Below are 19,970 nucleotides of genomic sequence, written 5' to 3' on the forward strand. Positions count from 1 at the left end.
CGCTGTGGCCAAGAGGATCGCTGTCGGCTCGGAGCCTCCGCTTCCTGCCCCGGGGCGGCGCACCCTGACTCCGCGAAGGTGCTGCGCGGGGAAACGTGGCACCCTCTCCAGTCCGCGCCCGGGGCGCCGCCGCGGCCGTGCGCTCCAAGAAGCCCAGCGAGAAAGGCAGCGCGGAGACCGCGCACCCGCCGGTGGGGAGAACCGCCCGCAGCGCCGGCGCCCGCCCGGGGACGGGAAGTGGCGCCCAGCCCGCCCTTCGCAGCCCGCGGCCCCGCAGCCCCGCGCCGCCCCCTTTCTTTCGGCCTCTCCCTCGGCCTCCGCCACCCCGGCCGAATTCTTGCATAAATTATACCAGGCGCGCCTGACGTCAGGTGGCGGCGCGCGGGCGCGGGCGCGGCGCGGAGGGAGCCAGCGGCGGGCGCGCGCGGCGGGCGCGCGCGGCCCCGCGGTCCCGGGCGCGCGCGGCGTGCGGGGCGCGCGCAGGCGCTGGCGTGCTGGGGCCGCGGCGGCGGCGGCGGCGGCAGCGGTGGCGGCGGCGGCGGCGGCGCGGGGGTTGAGCCGTGGTGGTGCGGACGCGCTCGTGCTCGGGAACTATCGGATTAAACTTGAATCGAGTGAAATTACACAAAGGAGCGCCGCGGAGGAGGCGGCCCGGGGACCCGGAGACCCTGAAACTCGCCAGAGCCCCGTTCGCCCCTGGTCAACTCCGCGCCCGTGGATTCAGCCCCCTGGCCGTGGCCGCCGAGCCAACTCCGGAGCCCGCTCTGCGTTTTGTTTTCCCCTCGGCACAAGGCAGCGGAGGAGCCCGACAGACCGACCCGGTGAGCGCGAGAGTTCGCCCGGCGCCCCCGGGAGGGGCGGCGGCGGCAGGAAATCGCTCCGGGCCGTGGCCGGGGCCGCGCGAGGAGTTGGGAGCGAGGAGTTGGGCGTGTGCGGGGCGAGGGGCGAGGGCGGGCGGGGGCCGGGGCCGGCGCAGGAGCGCAGCGCCGCCCGCGCCGTGTCGCCGGCGTCGCCGCCCGCGGGGCCCGAACCCGCGCCCGGAGCGCCGCCCGGCGCCCCAACTTTTGCCTGCGTCCGCAGGACTGGCGGCGGCGGGGGCGCGCGGTGCGGCCGAGGGTCACTTCCTCGCATGTAAATGGCTTTTTGTTGTGCTGCCGGCGTTGGGGGGGGACGGGGGACAGGAGGGAGCGTGTCTGCGCGCGGGGGAGCGCGAGCGCGTTTCCTCCCGCCGGCGCCGAGCACGAGTTGCCGGCTCCATTCGAGAGAAAAGGGAAGGAGGAAAAGTTGGGCTTCAACTCAAGTGCGAGCGGGCGATGGGCGCGCGGGCGCGGGGCGGCTGAGCGTCGGCGGCGGTGGCTCGGGGACGGCGGCGACCCCCGCCTCCCGCCCCCGCCCCCCGCTCCGGACCGACCACGCCGCGCTCGCCGGGAGCGGCAGCCGCACGGGCGCGAACAAAGTGCGTCCCTCCCGGCGCTGCGGCGCCAGCCCGCGAGGGGACGGCCACCGGGCGAGGTGGGTTGGCGGCGGGGAAAGTGCGCGGGGCGCCGCGTGGGGCGGGGGCGGCGCGAACACGCGGTGCGGGGGGCGTCCCGAGCCCAGTCGGTGCCAGCCGCGGGCGCGGAGTTGCGAGCCTGCAGCTCGGGGCTCCTAGGGCTCCCCGTTGGCTCCCAAGTGCGCGAGGAGGAGAAGAAAGGGAGTCGGGCCGGGACCAGCGCGGGGAGGCGCGGCAAGGAGGGGACCCCACCTTGCCGAGCTGGCCGGGCCGGTGGTGGCGGCGGCGGCGACTGCATAATAGCTACTTTAATCCCCTAACGCAACTCGGGTCCTTCGCCCCCACCAACCCCCCAGCCTGCCGGGGATCAGCGCCGGGGAGGGGGTCACCAGGTGGCCCCCGATTTGGCCCGGGTGCGCTCTGCCCCGCAGAGAGCCGCGGCTCGGAGCGTGAACCGGTGAGGTGGCTGGAGGCCAAGCGGTCAGCGGGGAGAGGAAGGAGGGCGGCGGGGGACGCGTTGTTTGTTTGGTTCGCACCAGGGACTGGGCTCGCTGGAGACGCGGGGCTCGGGCGGGGGCGCGGACACCGGGTGGGCTGCGGTGCGGGGCGGGCGCATCGGCGCGGGGTAAGCGCGGCCGGGGTGGGGGGAGGTCGGTGGACACGGGGCGGGGGTTGGGGGGGCTGGTCAGGAGGCTCCGGGGAAGGAGCCGCCGGCCCCGAGCAGCCATCATTACCGAGCCGCCTTTCTCCGGATGGCTCTGCCTCGAGTAGCCCCGCGCCGTGGGAGCGCACCCCAAACTCCCGGCCGGTCGCCCGCTTTGTGAGCGCCCCCATGGAGCGGGCGGTGCGGGGAGTGCTCGGGCTAGGGTAGGACGGTTTTCCTGGAGGTCACTTTTAGAGACTGTTCACGCCTTGGTTTTAAACTAGTTTTTTTTCCCCCTCTTCTGAACAGACAATGGACAAAAGAAAAGTAGCAACCCACATGGAGAGTTTCCTTTTGAATTGCTAGAATTAGATACACTATCCAGCTTTCCACTTGCTAAGTATACTTTTTAGTTTCCCATTGTATATTATCTAGCAATCGATTTAAATAACTTATCTTAAAATGTACCTATCCTCTGGGCTTGATTTCTGGAATACATTAAATATCTTTATTTAGTTTTAAAGGATTATATGAAGGGCCTGATTTTTATTTTCTAAAAAATTTAATTTAAGCTGTCTTTGCAGTGGACGATACCTTACTAAGGGGTTGAGTGTTATTTTCCCCCAATTCTTTCAGTAAGTGTGTGTGTGGGGGGGAAGTACTCATCGTACGTAATAATCAGTAGGGAAAAATACATCTCTTTATTTCCTCACAGATCTATTCTAACGGGGACAAAAAATCTTAGTGACTATGACCTTAGCAGTATGAGTACCTGATTTATCCTAGTTATAATTACATTTAGATTGCTGTAATGTCCAAGTACTGGGTAATTCCTATTTCAGAAATAACTTGAGCAGTGATTTTATGAAGTTGAATCCTTCCCCCAGCCCCCAGAGTACATCTGTCGCGCAGTGTTTTTGTCTTGCTGTTGCACAACAGAAGCCCTCCAGTCTTTACCCTAAAATGGCAGCTTTCATTTGACTGGGGCCCATTCATTGACAATGATAATAAAGAGGCTGAAAGCTAGATGCTTGGGGCACGGAGTAGGACTCGGGTTGCCTTTCTAGGTGATAAGGAGGAGACATTTTACGCCTTCCAGTTTTCTCGTGAAAAGTTTATTTTCCCTGAACAACTACTGCAGAAAAAAAGTTATAAAGTAAAATCAGAATTTGGAATTGGAAAAGGACCGGAGCTGCAAATTTTAGCAGCTATTTTTTTTTTTTTTTTTTTTTTTTTTTAATGTTGTCCAGTAGTGGAAATATGGCATCCCCCCATTTTTAAAAAATAATCTGATTAAGGGACATAATGGATTTTTGTCAGACTTGTAACAGGTGAATTTCCTTAGCCCAACTCTTAGGAATTGGAATTCTTTTCTGGTGCTCTGTGCTTTATTATTTATAGTCTCAATGTTTCCTATTTTTCTCTCGGTACAAATTCTAAGTTGAAGTTTGATAAATTCTGCTGTAGGTTTATGGTCTTAATTTCGAATGAATTTCTAGATAAGGAAGGAATTATAACAAAACACTGCTATGGGAATCTAAACTCTAGTTATATTGGTTTAATCAATGAATTTATTCTTAAAGTAGCTTTTTTTAAAAAAATTGCTTCCTTTTCTGTGTCTTGACATGGAAGGCAGAATAGAGAAATGATAAAGAGTGGTTGTATAGGTGGTGGTTAAAATCTCAAAACACTTTTCTTTCTAGGAAACTAGCACTCTTCCTTCCAAGTTGAAAATATGGAAGTCAAATTTAAAATAACATATTTAGTAACTTAGTTTTAAATAGTACCTGCATAGGTTTACCTGGACTTGGTCTAGTTTTTAATCATTTTTCAAAAACTTTTTCCATAATAAGAATTTTCTAGGCTACCCATACCTTTATTCAGTTAAAACGAACCTCTGAGAAGTACATTAATAATACTGTGTATCAAGGAAATGTTACAATCTTTTCCTATTACAGATGCAAATTCAATAATTACATACTTTGAGTTTTTAAACAGACCTAAAGAAAAAGATTATTTTCATCTGTGTACCTGCTGTGTAACCCATAAAAGCCATGTAAGTGCCAAATTTAGGGTGGTTCTTTCAAACCTAGGATTACAGCATTTTACTCCCTGTGCATGAGAAAGTTTGCTTGCCTCCAGTTACCAAGCATTTGGTTTATTTCCATTAGGCAACGCTTGGCAAGCCTTCCATGTGTAAAACAAGGGATAAGAGGCAGTACTTTCTCTCAGGGAGTTTATCATCTACTAAGAGAGAGATTTCTTTCTATGAGTTACTAAATACTTGTCTTTGACTTTTAAGATTAACTTTAGAGGTACTAGTTACCATTCATATCCTTCGTTATCCATATATAGCTTTTTGGGTTTGATGGCAAGCACCATGGCCTAGCAAACAGCATGAACATCTTATAACCATGTACTATAAATAAGGCATTGCAAGAATAAAAATGTTTAGGGCTGAACAAAGTGTTTGACTACAAAAAATGGCTCTTAAAACTTCATGTTTAGAAAGTGATTCATTTTCAAAATTCAAGTAATTTTTATGTGCAAAACACATAGGCATATAAATGTATGTAGGTTGCTTAGCTAAATTCACTAGAAAGAATGGAGAAGGAATATTTTGGGTGATTTTTGAGATGATGTCAGGACCATATTAGCACTGTGTGACTCTAAATTGTCTTATTCAAATATGGACACGAGTAGAAAAAGAGCTCTTCTTTTTATGTCATTCAAAAGTCAGAATTTAGCATTCTCCAAACTTAACAGTTTTCTAAAATCATCATAGCTTTGTTAGTTTGGGAGATAAATAATTCCTCTTTCTTGTGAAAACTTTATGCTTCATTTTTTATTTTTTATTTTTGGTACTGGGGCCTGAAATCAGGGGCCCTTTACCCCTCAGTTACATCCCCTTTTGAGTTTTTATTTTGAGACAGGGTCTTCTAAAATTGCTGAGGGTCTTGCCAAGTTGTTAAGGCTGGCCTGTCTCAGCCTCGGGACTCATTGGCATTACAGGTGTGCACCACTATGCTGGACTATTTTTTAGTCTTGTAAAAAAAAAAAATCTTTTGACATTTAAAGAAATCACCAGTTTGATGATGTAAAAATATAAAAAAAAATTGGGAGTAAACGATCACTTGGTTTTCTGCAAATATAAAATTGGAATGATTTGTTGCAATTTGGGTCTCTCAGGTTGCAGTTATGGCTTAAGTTCAAAGCTGATTATGTAGTGGTTAAGAGAAGAGAAGTAATTAAAAACACTTCTTGCTCCTCTGTTTTTCTTTTATCAATGTATTAGAAATTTTAAATGAAATCACATCTGTGTGATAAAAAGGGTAAATAGAAATAGGAAATCATAATGATATTGTCAAATATAAATTCATTTTATAATTATTAGAGTCGTTGGATATTTAGAGCATGAGGACCTTAGAGAGCTAGTTGAACTTTCTCATTTTACAAATTAAGAAACTAGAGTCCAGAGAGATTAATTAAACAAACTGCCTCTGGCTGGTCACCCAGTTACTACAGAACCTATCTTAGTCACAGTTGTCCTCTGGTGCCTAGCAAAGTGCCTTGTAGGAGAGCTGCTGGGTGTGTGTTTGTTGGAGACTGAGCTGGCTTTGGAAAAGACTCTGTCTTCATGTAAGAGTCAAAAGTACCTTCTGGCTTCTACAGCATATAAAAACATCGCTCTTAAAGGTGTTCTTAAAGCCAATAATAATTTACCTCTACTGGGTTTGAAGTTTTCTTTCTTTTCTTTTTTAAAACTATGATTATCCATCTAGAAAAATGCAATGATAATTATTTCAAGATTTGATTACTGTTTTCACTTTAGAAGCATGTATTCATTACCATAACTAGATTTCTGTACATTTTTACCAGTGTTAGGCAACTGCAAACATAATTGTTTTCTCAGAGAAGTATTTCTTTGGGAGGGTTTGTCTTGCTTTTACTTTGAAAATTAAAAACATCTTTTTTTTTAAAAAATTATTTTTTAAAATAAAAAGTGTAGTCAATTAATGAAGAAACATTAAACTTGGTAAAAGTCTGGTTGGTTCTCAGTCTCATTTGCTTATGCTAATGTGAAGTTGGAGATATTTTTTAAGTGGACCATTGAGCCTCACACTACCTGCATAGGCATCAGTCTTGGTTTTTGTGGCAAGTGATTCTGGACTTTGATTAGGTTTCCTGTTTAATCTATTTTCTTATTTATTGAGTCAACTATTGGGTACCTGCTACTTGAAAGATAGACTGCTATGAATTGGGAACACAGTGGTGACATGAGAAAATATGGTAGACCTACCAAAAATAAATAAATAAGTAAATAAAGCTGCTGCTGTGCAGTGGATAATGGAAAGAGTGAAAGCTTTTGACTTTGGGATTCAACCACATGCATGTGGTCTTAGCCCTGAGGAATGGCTTTAGTACTGCCACCTACGCAGCAGTAGAAGAAAGGGTAAGGGCATTCCAGGCAGTGCCAAGTGACTTGAGGGAGGCCGCATGTTTGAGGCCTTCACAGAATTTCGAGATGGGTCCCGAGAGGCAGGCAGTATCCAGCTTGCACAGGGTTTACAGGGTATGGAATTTGGGATTTTTTAAAGAACGCAGTTGGAGCTACTGATATGTGTTAAGCAGATTTGACATGAGCAGAATGGTGTTTTGAAGAAGATTGAGTTGGTAGGCTGGTGGAGAAAGGAGAATAGGTTGTGGGTGGTATCTTACCTGCTTTTGTTTTGATTCAAGGGATGGGGAAATAGCAAGAATTTGGACTAGATTGATGGCCATGACGATGGAGAAAAAAAGATTTGAGAAATATTTAGGAGTTTAAATCAATCTGGCTTGAGTATAGATGTGCTCTTGGGGAGAGACCACTCTTGGAGTTGTATGTTTTTAGCATATTGCCTGCTTGTCTAGCTGGTGATACTATTTCAGGGAGGCAGGGAACACCTGACTGGGATCAGATTTGAGGAAGAAGAATCATACGTTCTTGATCTCTTGACTGAAGTGCGCTGATAACTGATCATGATAACAGTTGTTTTAGTCATCTTTGCATTGTTAGTCCCATTCTGAAACTTTCCAGAAATAATCTGCTAGCTTCCCCCCAAAAGATGTTAGTGTTTGGTGAGCCCACTAGGGATTGCTGGTGGGTTAGGGAAATGGGAGGGGGAGGAAGCCAGTGTTGCTTGCCTAATGTGTAGCACTTTGTAGGAGTTTGCTAATTGTAGGCTGAGCCTGGAATCCTGCATTAACCAGATCTTGCCACATTACATTTTGTTCTCCTGGATCTTCTTTTCTGGAGGCTGCTTTCTGTTGCTAGTTCCTTGGGCTTCTGGAGAGAGCTGGTGGGTACTGTGCTCTCAGGACTGAGCTGCTCTCTTGGAGTATGTTGTGTTTTATAAGATAGTTACGGTCTATAAGTGCAGTAGAAATGATTATGTTATTTAAAAAATTGTGGAGAAAAAAATAACAGCCCTCTACACACCTGGTTTTTAAGTGAGAGTGTATAAACCAGTTTAATACGTAAATTATCTTCAAAGCCATTTTGTTGTTATAAAAAGTGGATTATACTGCATGATTTTTGGTGGATGAATAAATCCAGAAAGGCTTTTGAATATCAGACTTTAATATTACATGAGATAACAAATAATGAAAATTCTGAACACTAACCTTGAAACAAAAAAAAAAGGTTCTTAGGATAAATGTTGTATTTTTGTTCTGGCTAGCATAAAGGTAATCCTTTGTTGTTGTTGTTATAAGTGAGATTTTGTTCTTGGTGTGCATACAGATGTTCTCCCTGAGACTCTGTCTTTATTAGGGATTGGTTTCAAAGGTGCTCTTGTTGCTACTGTGTATTCCTCCTAGGCCTTTCTGGTGGCCATTGACTTGTCTGGTCCACCAGAGTAACTTTCTGTCTCCTTCAGATGGGCAAGATTGTGTGGCTTCATAGACTAATGTAGGGTTTAATTGGTTGTGGGGACATGACTCATGACTCTTGCCTTCACCTCTAGTGGTTTATTTATTTATTTATTTTTCTGAGGGTTGAACCCAGGAGTGCTTTAGCACTGAGCTACATCCCGGTTCTTTTTGTTTGAGACCGGGTCTCAGTTGCTGCGGCTGGCCTCGAGCTCACAGTCTTCCTTCCTCAGCCTCTTGAGTTGCTGGGATTACAGGTATATGCTGTGGTGATGGGCTCTACCTCTAGTGGTTTTGAATGATTTGAATAAATTTAAATTCAAGGTAAGTAAGCTTCCTGAGTGAAGAATAGCACAAAACCTTGGTGTGCTGATCTTGGCTTGAGATGGTCTTGTGCCACCTACTTATCTGTAGTTTATTTCTAATTGTCTGTCTTCAACTTGTTGGCTTTAAATTTTCTATTTTCTGTTTGGTCCGATCAGTGGTATGTTCTTGTAGTTTGAGAGAGCATTTTTATCTGAGGGGTGCAGGCTCTAACTGGAAAAGTGCATACAGGTTCTTGTGATGTGGCTTTTATTGGAGGCATACAGGATACGTTTAGGGGGGCCTCCTCGCCTCCTGACTTCTGAACTGGCTGAGGTGGCAGCATAGGTCATGTAGCAGATTTGGATTTGAGTTTTCTACCACCTATTTCATCAGTGTGCAGGTGGGGCAAAGAACCACTGCTTTTGAGCAGGGACTGCAGGCAGCCAGGGTTTCCACACCCAGCATTTGTGCAGGGAATTAGACACACGTTAGTATTGATATGTCACCTACTCTCCCTAGTCTCCTCAACTTGAAACAAATGTCCACACGGTGTTTGCAGTGTGTCTAATAAAGGGTACGTGATAACTCTTCCTTGGTAATTAATTTTCCTCCTAGTTCTGCAGCAGGTTTGGGAGATTACCTTGACCTTTTAAAGAGTGCACTTTGTCCCCTTTTTATCCTTTTGAGAAGAAACCATAAACATTTTGAAATCTATTATTGATACACATAATTATAGATGTGCATATTATTTCAACACACTAAAAACTATTAAACATCTTTAATATTATACTAAGCAGGTAAATAGTGAGAAGTCCCTTGAAGAATTATAAGCATGCTTTTAAGTTTCCAATACAAGCCTGCTGGTGAACTAAGTGAATAATAAAATCAGTTTGAGCACAGGAATACAATAAAAAATAGTTCTTTGTGTTGTGATTTAAAGTGTAGTGAAACTTAAATCTGGATCCTTAAAGTGAACTTTTGAAAAAGTCTCTGTTGCAGTATTTTATATTCTTGTGTACTTGACCTTGTTTGTGCTTGAAATTTTGCTTTGACCAATTGCAGGTGTATTGATCTTGTCAGAAAAATCATGCAGACTCATCCTGAGAATTTCAAAATCTTGATTAAATTCAGAAACAGTACCCTTTTCCTCATGTGTTGGGGCAATGAAGTAAAATGAACTTTAAAATAACTGTAATAACCATAATCACTAGTTGACAATTATTGAGCATTTTGAGTTGGTTAGGTATTACACTGAGTGGGTTTTTTTTTTTTTTTTTTTTTTTGTAGTTGTAGATGGACAGAATGCCTTTATTTTATTTGTTTATTTTTATGTGGTGCTGAGGATCGAACCCAGTGCCTCACGCATGCTAGGCAAGCACTCTGCCTCTGAGCCACAACCCTGCTCCCTCCCAACTGGTGTTTTAATGGATCATTTATTTTACTCATCAGAACAACTCCAAGTACTAAGTAGAATTGTTATTCCCATTTTATAGATAAGGAGACTGAGAGGGCTGAGGGGTTACATTGCCCAGGACTCTGCAACACTTGTAAGATGGGGAGGAGTGATTTGAATCCACATTGACCAGATTATAGAATCTGTATGGGATAACCTTCATGAAAACTTTGCCACCTAACCAACTCTGAAGCTTGCTTCAAATAAGCAAAAATACCAGCAACATACTGTAGTCATATATCATGCCCCTTTGCTCTCTCTGTCTTATCAAGCCAGATTGTTTTTGTTCATATTTCCTCTATGCCTTCTGCATTTGTGGGGCATCTTGGAACATCTTGGTACCTAAGATTGACCAAGATGTACATTTTTTCACCTTCAAGACTCTTCCTGGCCCGTGGAGATGTTCTTGTAGGGGACATATTTTGTGGTAGCTGAGAACTTGAATTCTTACTTTAGACAAATCAGGGTATGAAAAATAAAATAACAGATATAAAGATACAGCTAGGTAGTTAGGGTCTGGTGAAGATGGGTGAGATACTCTAATAGAAGCACTGGGCAGAGTATGTGCCATGTTTATGGAGCAGTTACTGTGTTTACTAGCTGATTTTAATCATTGAACCTTTCAAACTATGTGTCTTTTGTTTTTAATTTAAAAGTTCACCAAACCATAATTCCAAACTATGGTCACAAGAATTAGTAACCTGAAATAGCAATTAGTGACAATTTTCACTTTTCCTCAGGAGTAGACTTTTAAATTTTTTTTTTTTTTTTGTAGATGGACACAATACCTTTATTTTATTTGTTTTTATGTGGTGCTGAGGATTGAACTCAGCGTAGGCAAGCACTCTACCACTGAGCCACAACCTCAGCCCAGGAGTAGACTTTTGAAAATTAATATTTATATGTACCTTTGTCCAGCAGAGCAACCAGGTGTTATTTACATAATCCTCTTGTTGATTACACAGACATAATTCAGGTATCTCTGGTCCTAAAACCTACAACTTTGAGGGAGCAGTTGTTCTTCTCTGCATTATGGCTGACTTTCCAATCATTCCTTCTTTCCTCTGAACATGGTGGGTAAGGTTATCCTGATCAATGAGTGGCATGGCATATTCATTCTATTTTGCAATATTAGAACTTTCTGATTCTTACCAGAGACCGCACCCGCAGGGTGTTCTCAAAATCTGTAAGCGCTCTAGGTCCTTAGATCTCGGATTGCTTGGCTTAGTCCTTATTTCCCAACTTCCATTTACTATGTAAGGAGGAGACAAGATGGGTTCTAAACCCAGAGTAGGTTTGGGAGTGGAGTCTGGGATATGAGTGGCAGTTAGAATGTGAGAAGGTTCCTGTCCTCAGGAAAGGGGAAAAAGCTGGGATAACTTCCTGAGAATTACACTGTTTTAACCAGGCTGACACAGAAATGTAAGAGATGGCATGTAGACAGTTCTCATTCTATTTTATTTTCACTTAAAAGTGACTCCAAGGGAATCATAAAGTAAATGGGATAAAATATAAATTATTGGTAAATGTGATTTTATGGGAGATCCTTGTACACTATTCCTCCAATTTTGAAATTGTATCAAAGTAAAAAAAATTTTTTTAAAAGAATTAGCTACAAGGAATTGATCTGAATAGCTGACATTTATGGAGAATGGACTTTGTGCAAGTTAGCATTTTGCTAAGCTATTTACATAAACTGTTTTCACTGAATCCTGGAGGAGGATTAGTCAAAACAGGGAGGTAGTAGGAGCAATAATTGCTGTTTTACAGTTGATGAAATAGAATTTTAGAAATTGTTTAACAAATTTGCCCAAGATCACAAATTTTAATAGGTGCAGTTGACTCAAATGAGGACAGGCCCATTTAACAACCTGTAGCATTAACAGCTCTGTAGAAATTGCTTTGAGTGGTCCCATCAAAATAACCTAGATCTTAGAAGGGTAGGAAGAACATAGATCAAGATCGTACACACCTGTGCTTTTTAGGACAGCTCCTGGAGAGAAATTGAGAGGCTATTAACGGACTATAGTTAGTGAGGCCTCTTTTCCTCAGATGCCGTATCTTATCAGTTGAAAACACTTTCCACCTAAAAGACATATGCTCATTGCAAAACTTATAGTATTTTAGCCATTCCTTCCTCCCTCCCTCCCTCCCTCCCTCCCTCCCTCCCTCCCTCCCTCCCTTCCTTCCTCCCTCCCTCCCTTCCTCCCTTCCTTCCTTCCTTCCTCCCTTCCTTCCTTCCTTCCTCCCTTCCTTCCTTCCTTCCTTCCTTCCTTCCTTCCTTCCTTCCTTCCTCCCTTCCTTCCTTCCTTCCTTCCTCCTTCTTTTCTTTTCCTTCCTTCTGGGGATTGAACCCAGGGGCTCTGTACTGCTGAGCTATATTCCCAGGTCTTTTTATTTTTAGACAGGGTCTCACTAAGTTGGTGAAGTTGGCCTTGATCATGTGATCCTCTGCCTCAGCTTCCAGAATCTCTGGGATTATACACATCTGTCACTGCACCTGGCTCCCAACTCTGTTTTCATTGATCAATTCAAGACACAGCCAACATTCAAGTATTTAATTTATTACAAAATTAGTTTTCTCAAAGTTTCTCCCCAGTGTTTATCCAAGATTTAATTCACTTGGCCTTTTTTTTCCTCACTGCACAGGAGTAGAGTTGCCTACCGAGAAACCTGGGATGCGGCTTAGGTTCCCAATTACAGTTCTTGTTCCTTGTTTACACATTAACTTGTGAGAATATGCAGCCCCCGTAAAATACAAACTGCTCTGCTAACCTTCAGAAAAAAGGCCATTTTTGACAACCACATGACTGTCAGTGAAGAACTGCATATGCAGTGACCCCATAGATTTTATTGCCTAAGGGCTGGGGGTGTAGCTCTTGGTAGAGCACTTGCCTAACAGGTATGAGGCCCTGGGTTCCATCCCTAGCACAACACACATGCCGAAATATGTCCCTGTTAGGTGATCTGTTACTCTATTCAAGTAGGTATAGAATTCAAATGTATAAATCAGTTAGATTCATTATATGTTCTGGGGTTGATGTTCCTTTGCCAGGAAATTGCGGGGGGGGGGGGAATAGTCCCAAGTCCTAATGGTACTTTGCCTCATAGAAATAGTCTATGATGATGCATTTCTGTATTTTGTACATTTGTAGCTTTTTCCTTCATAATTAAATAAAGAGTTGTTTAGCTTGAATACAATAACTTGTAGTTAAAATGTAAGTTTTGTTATTTTTGGTGCACTTGAAATTTCAGTGTTTGTTTCAGTTATGTTTTCAGATTGATATTTATCACCAAAATTATCATTTTGAGCTTTCCAGTTTTCCTCCTTATTAAAACCACCACCACCACCACCACCACCATCAGCAGCAGCAGCAGCACCACCAATCTAGGCTGCTGTATGAATCAGTTTAACAGAACCCCTTGCTAGTCTGGGCTTCCAAGAACCATTTCATTTAACTGCTAGGGTCCAGCAGGAAAAGGAAAGCTCTGTTTTATATGCTATCAGATGCATTAATAAGGACAGAATTGAACGAAATAGGTAATTTCTGACACCATTGAGAACACAGGTGGTGACACTGCTAGAGCTGAATTTGCTGTCTCGCAGGCCATGCTACCGTGTTCTAGCTGAAAAATTTGCATCTTAGCTATTGTTTGACTGTCATCTTGGCATGGTAAAAGAAAGGTGATGGACAGTCTGCAGGATCCTCACAGAAACTCAGGCTGTCCAAGCAGAATGGTTGACAGTTAAGGACTCCCTGTCATTCTCCACAGCTCAGGATTTTCAGAACTCAGGAAAAAGCCAATATTTTTAGAATTATCCTTATGGATCACTACCATGACAGTAACACTAACACCCTTTTTGGGCATACTTGTAAAGTGACTTTTTAAAAAATTTTTTTCAGTTTTTTCTTTTTTTACGCTGTAGATAGACACAATACCTTTATTTCATTTTTTGTTTTTATGTGGTACTGAGGATCGAACCCAGTGCCTCATACAGGCTCTACCACTGAGCCACAACTGCAGCCCCTGTAAAGTGACTCTTAACCTGCTCTTTAAAAGACTGCTTGGAAGGGCTGGGAATGTGGCTCAGTGTTAAAGTGCTTGCCTAACTTGTAAGGCCCTGCATTTGATTACCAGCACTGAAAAAAAGAGACTTCTTGGGTCAGCTATTGAGTATATTTAGTGATTTGACTTGTTTCACTAACACTAGGTGAGAGGTGAGAAAATAGATCTTATTCAAAGTACTAAAGCAGTAATTCATATCTTTATAAAATTTACCTTTGTATCTCTTACTAAAAATGCAGTCTCCTCAACTGCACATCAGATTTGTTGAATTAAAATTTCAGTAGTTCATCCACCATCTGAATTTTTATCCAGGTGCTTCTTAGAGTGTATTTGGAATGTTGCAGGTAATGTTATTGTCATACATGTGAATGAGTGAAATGTAGCTATTTGGCACATGGTTATACAAGGTGAAGACTGACAATTGATTAAGGATTTTGAGAGTATTATCTTTAAAGATGACACTAAGGAGCTGGCACAGTGGCAGATGCCTGTAATCCCAGAGACTTGTGAGGCTGAGGAGGGAGGATCATAGGTTTGAGGCCCGGAACTTAGTGAGACCCTGCTTCTGGGTTCAATCCCCAGTGTCCCGCCCTCCCTGCCCTCCTCCCCCCCCCCCAAAAAAAAAAAAAAGTGATACTAAGGGGATGAAGGATCACTTGCTTTGTATTTATTTGTTAAATTTTATTTTCATGTCTTCCATGGAGTCATTAGATCAGATCTTGCTAGGGGGAAGACATGACTACAAAGGGAGGTTTTTCGGGGGTGGCAGCACTGTGCTATATCCTAATCATGGTTTTAGGTATATGAATGTATCTAGTATGTGTTAAGGTCCATAAAACTATACATCCAGACCACACAATTTTGTTGCGTGCTGATTTTTAAAATATGAAACATTTAAAAACTGGAAAAAGGAAAAAACCTTGTTTCATGGGTAGTTATGGTTTGTGTGGTAGATGTATGCAAGGCTGATAGATTTGATAAGCAGCAGTGACTGTTGTGGGGCAACCCATATCAAGCTGGTGTTATTTCCAAGGGCATGTAATAACACTGAGGAGGAGAGTCATCTCAAAAGGTAGTTCAATGAGTGGGTTTGTTTGTCTTGTAGGACTTGTTAGCATAATTCTGTGTAAGACAGGATGCTAGTGAAGAAGGGGTGCGCGCGCGCACACACACACACACACACACACACACAGCTCTTCTGGGAGGTCGTCCTCCCCTCTGCCAATTAAGTCCTTACAAGCATCCAGCCTTCAAACTTGTGGTTCTGGATCTTGACCGGGAGCCTTCCTCTGATGCTGCCTGTATTCTCATTCCTGTCCTTCCTGCTTTCTGAATACAGTCCAAACTTGGGGTTCTGCTCTTGGCCTTCTCTAGGGACTAATTTATGCCTGTAGCTTCAGCTCTTGTTTCCATGTGAACAACTCCTATAAGTGTATTGTTTTGGGCATCACCCCCCAAATGCCTGTCCTTCCCAATCTGTCTAAAACTAAAGTCATCATAAGTCCCCTAATGAAAGCGCGAGACTGCACACCCAGCTCCTTCTCTTGAACCTGGACTCTGTATTCCGGCTGCCAGCAGGAGCAGCTGCTGGGCTGGTGCAGACTCTGTCACTTCAGGGCATGCATGTCTTGCTTCCTGTGTCCTTGTGCTCTCCCTGACACCTGTGGCTGTTAGATCATAGTCCCAGGCCTCCTTGCTCAGGCAGGAACAGGGCAGTGAACAGTATTTGGGAGAATATCCTCTTGTTTTCTTCCTGCTCCTCTGTGGAGAGAGTCCCCTGGACTGGTGTCTGTGTCCTGGAGACTTTCCCACCCCAGAAGGGTTGAAGCTCTTGCCATCATCCCTCCTCAGGGTGCCTGCAGAGTAGTGGGGGTGGGGTGAGGGGGTTGTTTCCAGCTCTGCGCCTCTGCAGGGTTTGTGGGGTGGCCTCCATGAGCTCAGATGTGAGTGCAGGCTTTCCATCTTAGTGTAAGGTGGCCCTGGTATTGTCAGTGACCCAGGTGCCAGCTCCTGCTTGTCCCCTCCCAGCTGGTTCAGAATGTGGGTGAAGGAGTGGAGTTGAATTACTGTGGCCCTGTTACCACATTCCGGGCATATGATGGGAGCATTGTTATCATTAGGTATTTAGGGAACACCAGGGGTTAATCCAGGGCTATGCTAGGTTATCACAATAATGTCCATATTATAATATTGTGTCAGAGAGAAAATTACTAAACTAGCATTGAAGACCTTCTGGGGAGTAGCAACTTACTGAACTGAGCTGGTTTAAGGACCCTCTGCAGAGTGAGATGTCAGTACCATGGACCTATTTGGTGATACCCACATTTAGACATTTACTTGCCTTGCAAGCAGGATTTCAGGAATGTGTTTCAGAATACTGGGCTTCTCCAGGTCAATTCTAAGGACTTCAGTGAATACAAGGGCGTGGCCATTAAAGACAAGGAAAGAATTCAATAATGTTTTCAGATTTCTATCTCTAAAGAACAAATGGCAGTTGTGTGAGGTTTCTAAAAATATCTTTTTGGCTTTTGGAAACATGGATGTGCCTGTTGAAAACTTATTAACCCCTTTCAAAGATAGATAAGAATTATGACGTGCAAATCTTTGGGATGTCCCACTAATTTTTGTTATGACTTTACTGTTGGTGATGGTATGCTGGTGTAAAACCAAAGCCATGTTAATCTCTGTGGGAGATAATAAAAATGTTACCTCTAGTTAGGAAGTACCGGTTAACCCATATGGATGGTAACAGTGCTGTAGGTAATTAAGTGCTAAAAGATGTGATGTGTGGTTAGTGTAGTCGTAGTGAAGAAAAATCAGGAAGGTGTAGCTTGTCCTCTCCTTGGAAAGGGTGGAGAAACTGAATGATAGTATGAACAGAATCCTAGAACATCAGCCAAAGACCCTGGTAGGAAACAGACATCCAGCCCAGGACCACCTGCAGGAGCCAGGACTGTAACCTTCTGTCCCCCATGCCCTCATAGGGAGGGTGTCTTATCAGGAGTTGTGGCACTCTGGAAGGGAACACAGCCACTGATACACCTCTGCCCACTCCTTCTTTCAACCTTCAGTGCAAGGGGCCTGCTGCCCAGGGCTCAGGGAGGATTGGAGTGGACCAGGGTTGGCCTACTGAAGGGGTGCAGCAGGTTGGATAGGTAGGGAGGGTTGGGCTGTGGTGAAATTGGGAGTTCAGACTGGGTGAGATCCTGACTTGGGTTATGTGGAAGAAATGGAGATGAAAGGTTAGTTTGGCAACATGTGATGGATTGCAATTGAAGAGAGACTAGAGGCAAAAAGTCAGAGGCTGTTGAAATAGCCCGGCCAGGAGGCAGTGAGCTCTGGTGAGGAGAGGGAAAATTGAGTGGGAAAGGAAAGAGACACAGCTTTGTACCCTGGGGGGAAAGGACCCAGTCTCTTCCGAGGTGTAGTCTGGAGTGGAGAATGGCTTAGAAAGCCTCCTTTCAGGAGAACTCAAGTTTGATATTTGAAACTTAAAATTTCATCCCCAAATGAAAACATTTGAGTAGAACAAGAAATATAAAAACATTATATTAGAAAGGTTCTGAAATAATGCTACCTCACTGTTGAGATTCTGCAACTTGTAGGTCAAAAATAGGCAAAAATTTAACTTTTTGGTTTTTGTGATGCTGAGAGTTGAAGCAGGGCCTCATGCATGCTTGGCAAGCATGCTACCACTAAGCTATGTAAAACCTCAACTTTAAAAAAAATTAAGTTAGGGTCTTAAAAAATGATGTTAAAACTATCCTCATGTAATCTGACTTTGTTTTTATAAATATTCTCACAGCATGAGAAACAATGGCAGAATTCTATAGATTATTAATATTAGATTTTCAGAGTCAAAATAGCACAGTGGTAATTTTTGGGACTATGTAAGAGTGCTTTACATATACACTTAACAGATTAAAGTTTCTCAGTCTATGGTAGCTTACCTTTCTTTTTGGTGGGTACGCTCTAGCATTAGGAATAGCTGTCACCTAGGTTTTCTGCTCTGAATGAATAGTTTTTGTATATGTGAATCAATACAATTGCAGCCCACTAGAAAACCAGCAATGGATATAAGTAGTGGATATAAGTAATGAATATAAGTAATGAATAGAAAGAAAACTTAATTGTCAGTAAACACAAAAATTTCCAAATTATGGGAGTACTAAAAGAATGCAAATTAAAATGAGATAACTTTTTTTTCCTTCAAGTTGCAAAGCCTTAAAAAAGATTCTTCATGCTGTCAGACCTGCACCCTCATTGTTGTCCAAAGTTCAAAAAGTACAAACAGTTTGGAACAAAATGAAGATTGTATGCATAGAGATCTGGCCATCTAAGTTGTAGCAGTCATCTAACCTAGAGAACAATCTGAAAGCTTAGCAACTGTTATGAGTAAGAACAGCAGTTTGAGACAGTGAAAAATTGAGAATGGTTAAATTTATGCTCTGTTCTTATGTTAGAATATTATGCAGGCATTACATATCATGCTTTTGAAAAAAATATAAGCTTAAAAGAGTAGAGAATCTAACAATATATTAACTATGGTCCTGATTTTGTATAAGTTAATTATAAGCATAGAAAAAGACTAGGAGAAATACATCAATTTAAAAAGTGGTTAGTTTCAGGGATTGTCAGTTTCACTTAGTTAAAAGCTGTGAGTTAACCAGATTTGTTTTGAATTCCTGCTCAACTACTAGCTCTATGACTTGGACAAGTGACTTTTTAACGCTGTGATCATAGGCAAATTACTTAATTTATTGTAAGCCTCAGTTTCTTCACCTGTGCCATGGGAATGGTGACGACTTCGGTGCTTATGTGGGTTGATGCAATAATGCATCTAAAATACTGCACACACTGTTAATTGTATTATCAGACCTCAATATGTGTTCATTATTTGCATAATGAACATTTTTATTCATTTTTAGTTCTTATTTTAGTGCTTCAACTTTTAATATTTTTTATTTATTTTTTGGTACTAGGGATTGAACTCAAGGGTGCTTAACCACTGAGCCACATCCTCAGCCCTTTTTATGTTTTACTTTGAGACAGGGTCTTGATAAGTTGCTTAGGGCCTTGCTAAGTTGCTGAGGCTGGCCTTGAACTTGGGATCTTCCTGCTTTAGCCTCCCGAGTCACTGGGATTACAGGTGTGCACCATTGCACCTGGCTATATTTTTCAAATTTTAAGCTGAAGGGCTAATAAAATATGAGAAGCTATCTGACCACTGTGTCTTGAAGGACTCTGTTTTTCAGTATTTTTATACTGAAATTATTAAATTGCCTGTGTAGACGGGCAATTTTTTTAAACCCATTTTAATCAGTTGATACATTTGAAACAAATATTTGCAATTTTTGCCTGTTGGGGCTTTCTTTTTTGCTGGGTTGCTTGACAATGTTTTTCCTATCCTAGAGAAATTTTATTCTGCAGTAAACTATATTTAAAAGAAACTGCCCTCCCTCCCCACCTCCTTTTTTTTCTTTTCTTTTCTGAAGTGAAATAAAACAATCATCTTTTAAAAATTTTCTATGGATGAAATCTGAATTTGGCTAGTTTGACTGCACATTCAGCACTCAGATTTCAGACCTATTTAGTGCTAGCTTCTGTACATCTCGCCTAATTGTTTAAATATGTGAGCATGATTTTGATATTTGGGAGGTGGAGGAGAAACCCCCTGAGACTTCTGCGCTTGAGTTAAAAGGCTTATTGTGTCTTGGCATGAGTTTATGTAGGTTAGTAGGAAGGCTTTGGCATCTGGAACTCTTTCACCTTGGAATTGTGTCTTTTTCACAGAAGAAATACATTTGGGCGGCTTTCAGCCTGGAGTCTTTGAGGCCATGTTTTCTTCACAGGAGGGCAACAGCTTTGCACTCATAATAAAATAGCTTCAAAGTTTTTCTCTCCAAGTTACGTTACCTTTAATTTACTCTCATTCTTTTTTGTATCATCTGTGGCAAACAGAGGACGGTAAGAAAAGGAAAAACAGTGGCAAGTTGTTAGCATTGTCCCCTAAGTTAATCATCAATAAGTGGGTTAATAGTAACATAAAACTTAAAAAAGCCATAGAATCCAGAATATAAGCAACTGTATTTTATTAT

At 43.2% G+C, this 19,970-nt stretch overlaps 1 protein-coding gene across 3 annotated transcripts in view; it reads left to right on the forward strand.

The window, feature by feature from the left end:
• The first annotated feature begins 535 nt into the window (after positions 1-535).
• Positions 536-19,970, forward strand: part of Chd7 (chromodomain helicase DNA binding protein 7) — a 184,004-nt gene continuing 164,569 nt past the window's right edge. For all 3 annotated transcript variants that reach the window (XM_046460511.2, XM_046460514.2, XM_046460512.2), the window contains exon 1: positions 536-821. The gene's annotated coding sequence lies outside the window, so the exon portion shown is untranslated. The remainder of the gene's footprint in view (positions 822-19,970) is intronic.

Source organism: Marmota monax, unplaced genomic scaffold (genome assembly GCF_021218885.2).
Source record: "Marmota monax isolate L192 unplaced genomic scaffold, Marmota_monax_Labrador192_F-V1.1 WCK01_AAM20220418_F8-fsc00063, whole genome shotgun sequence".
In the NCBI taxonomy this organism is placed as follows: domain Eukaryota; kingdom Metazoa; phylum Chordata; class Mammalia; order Rodentia; family Sciuridae; genus Marmota; species Marmota monax.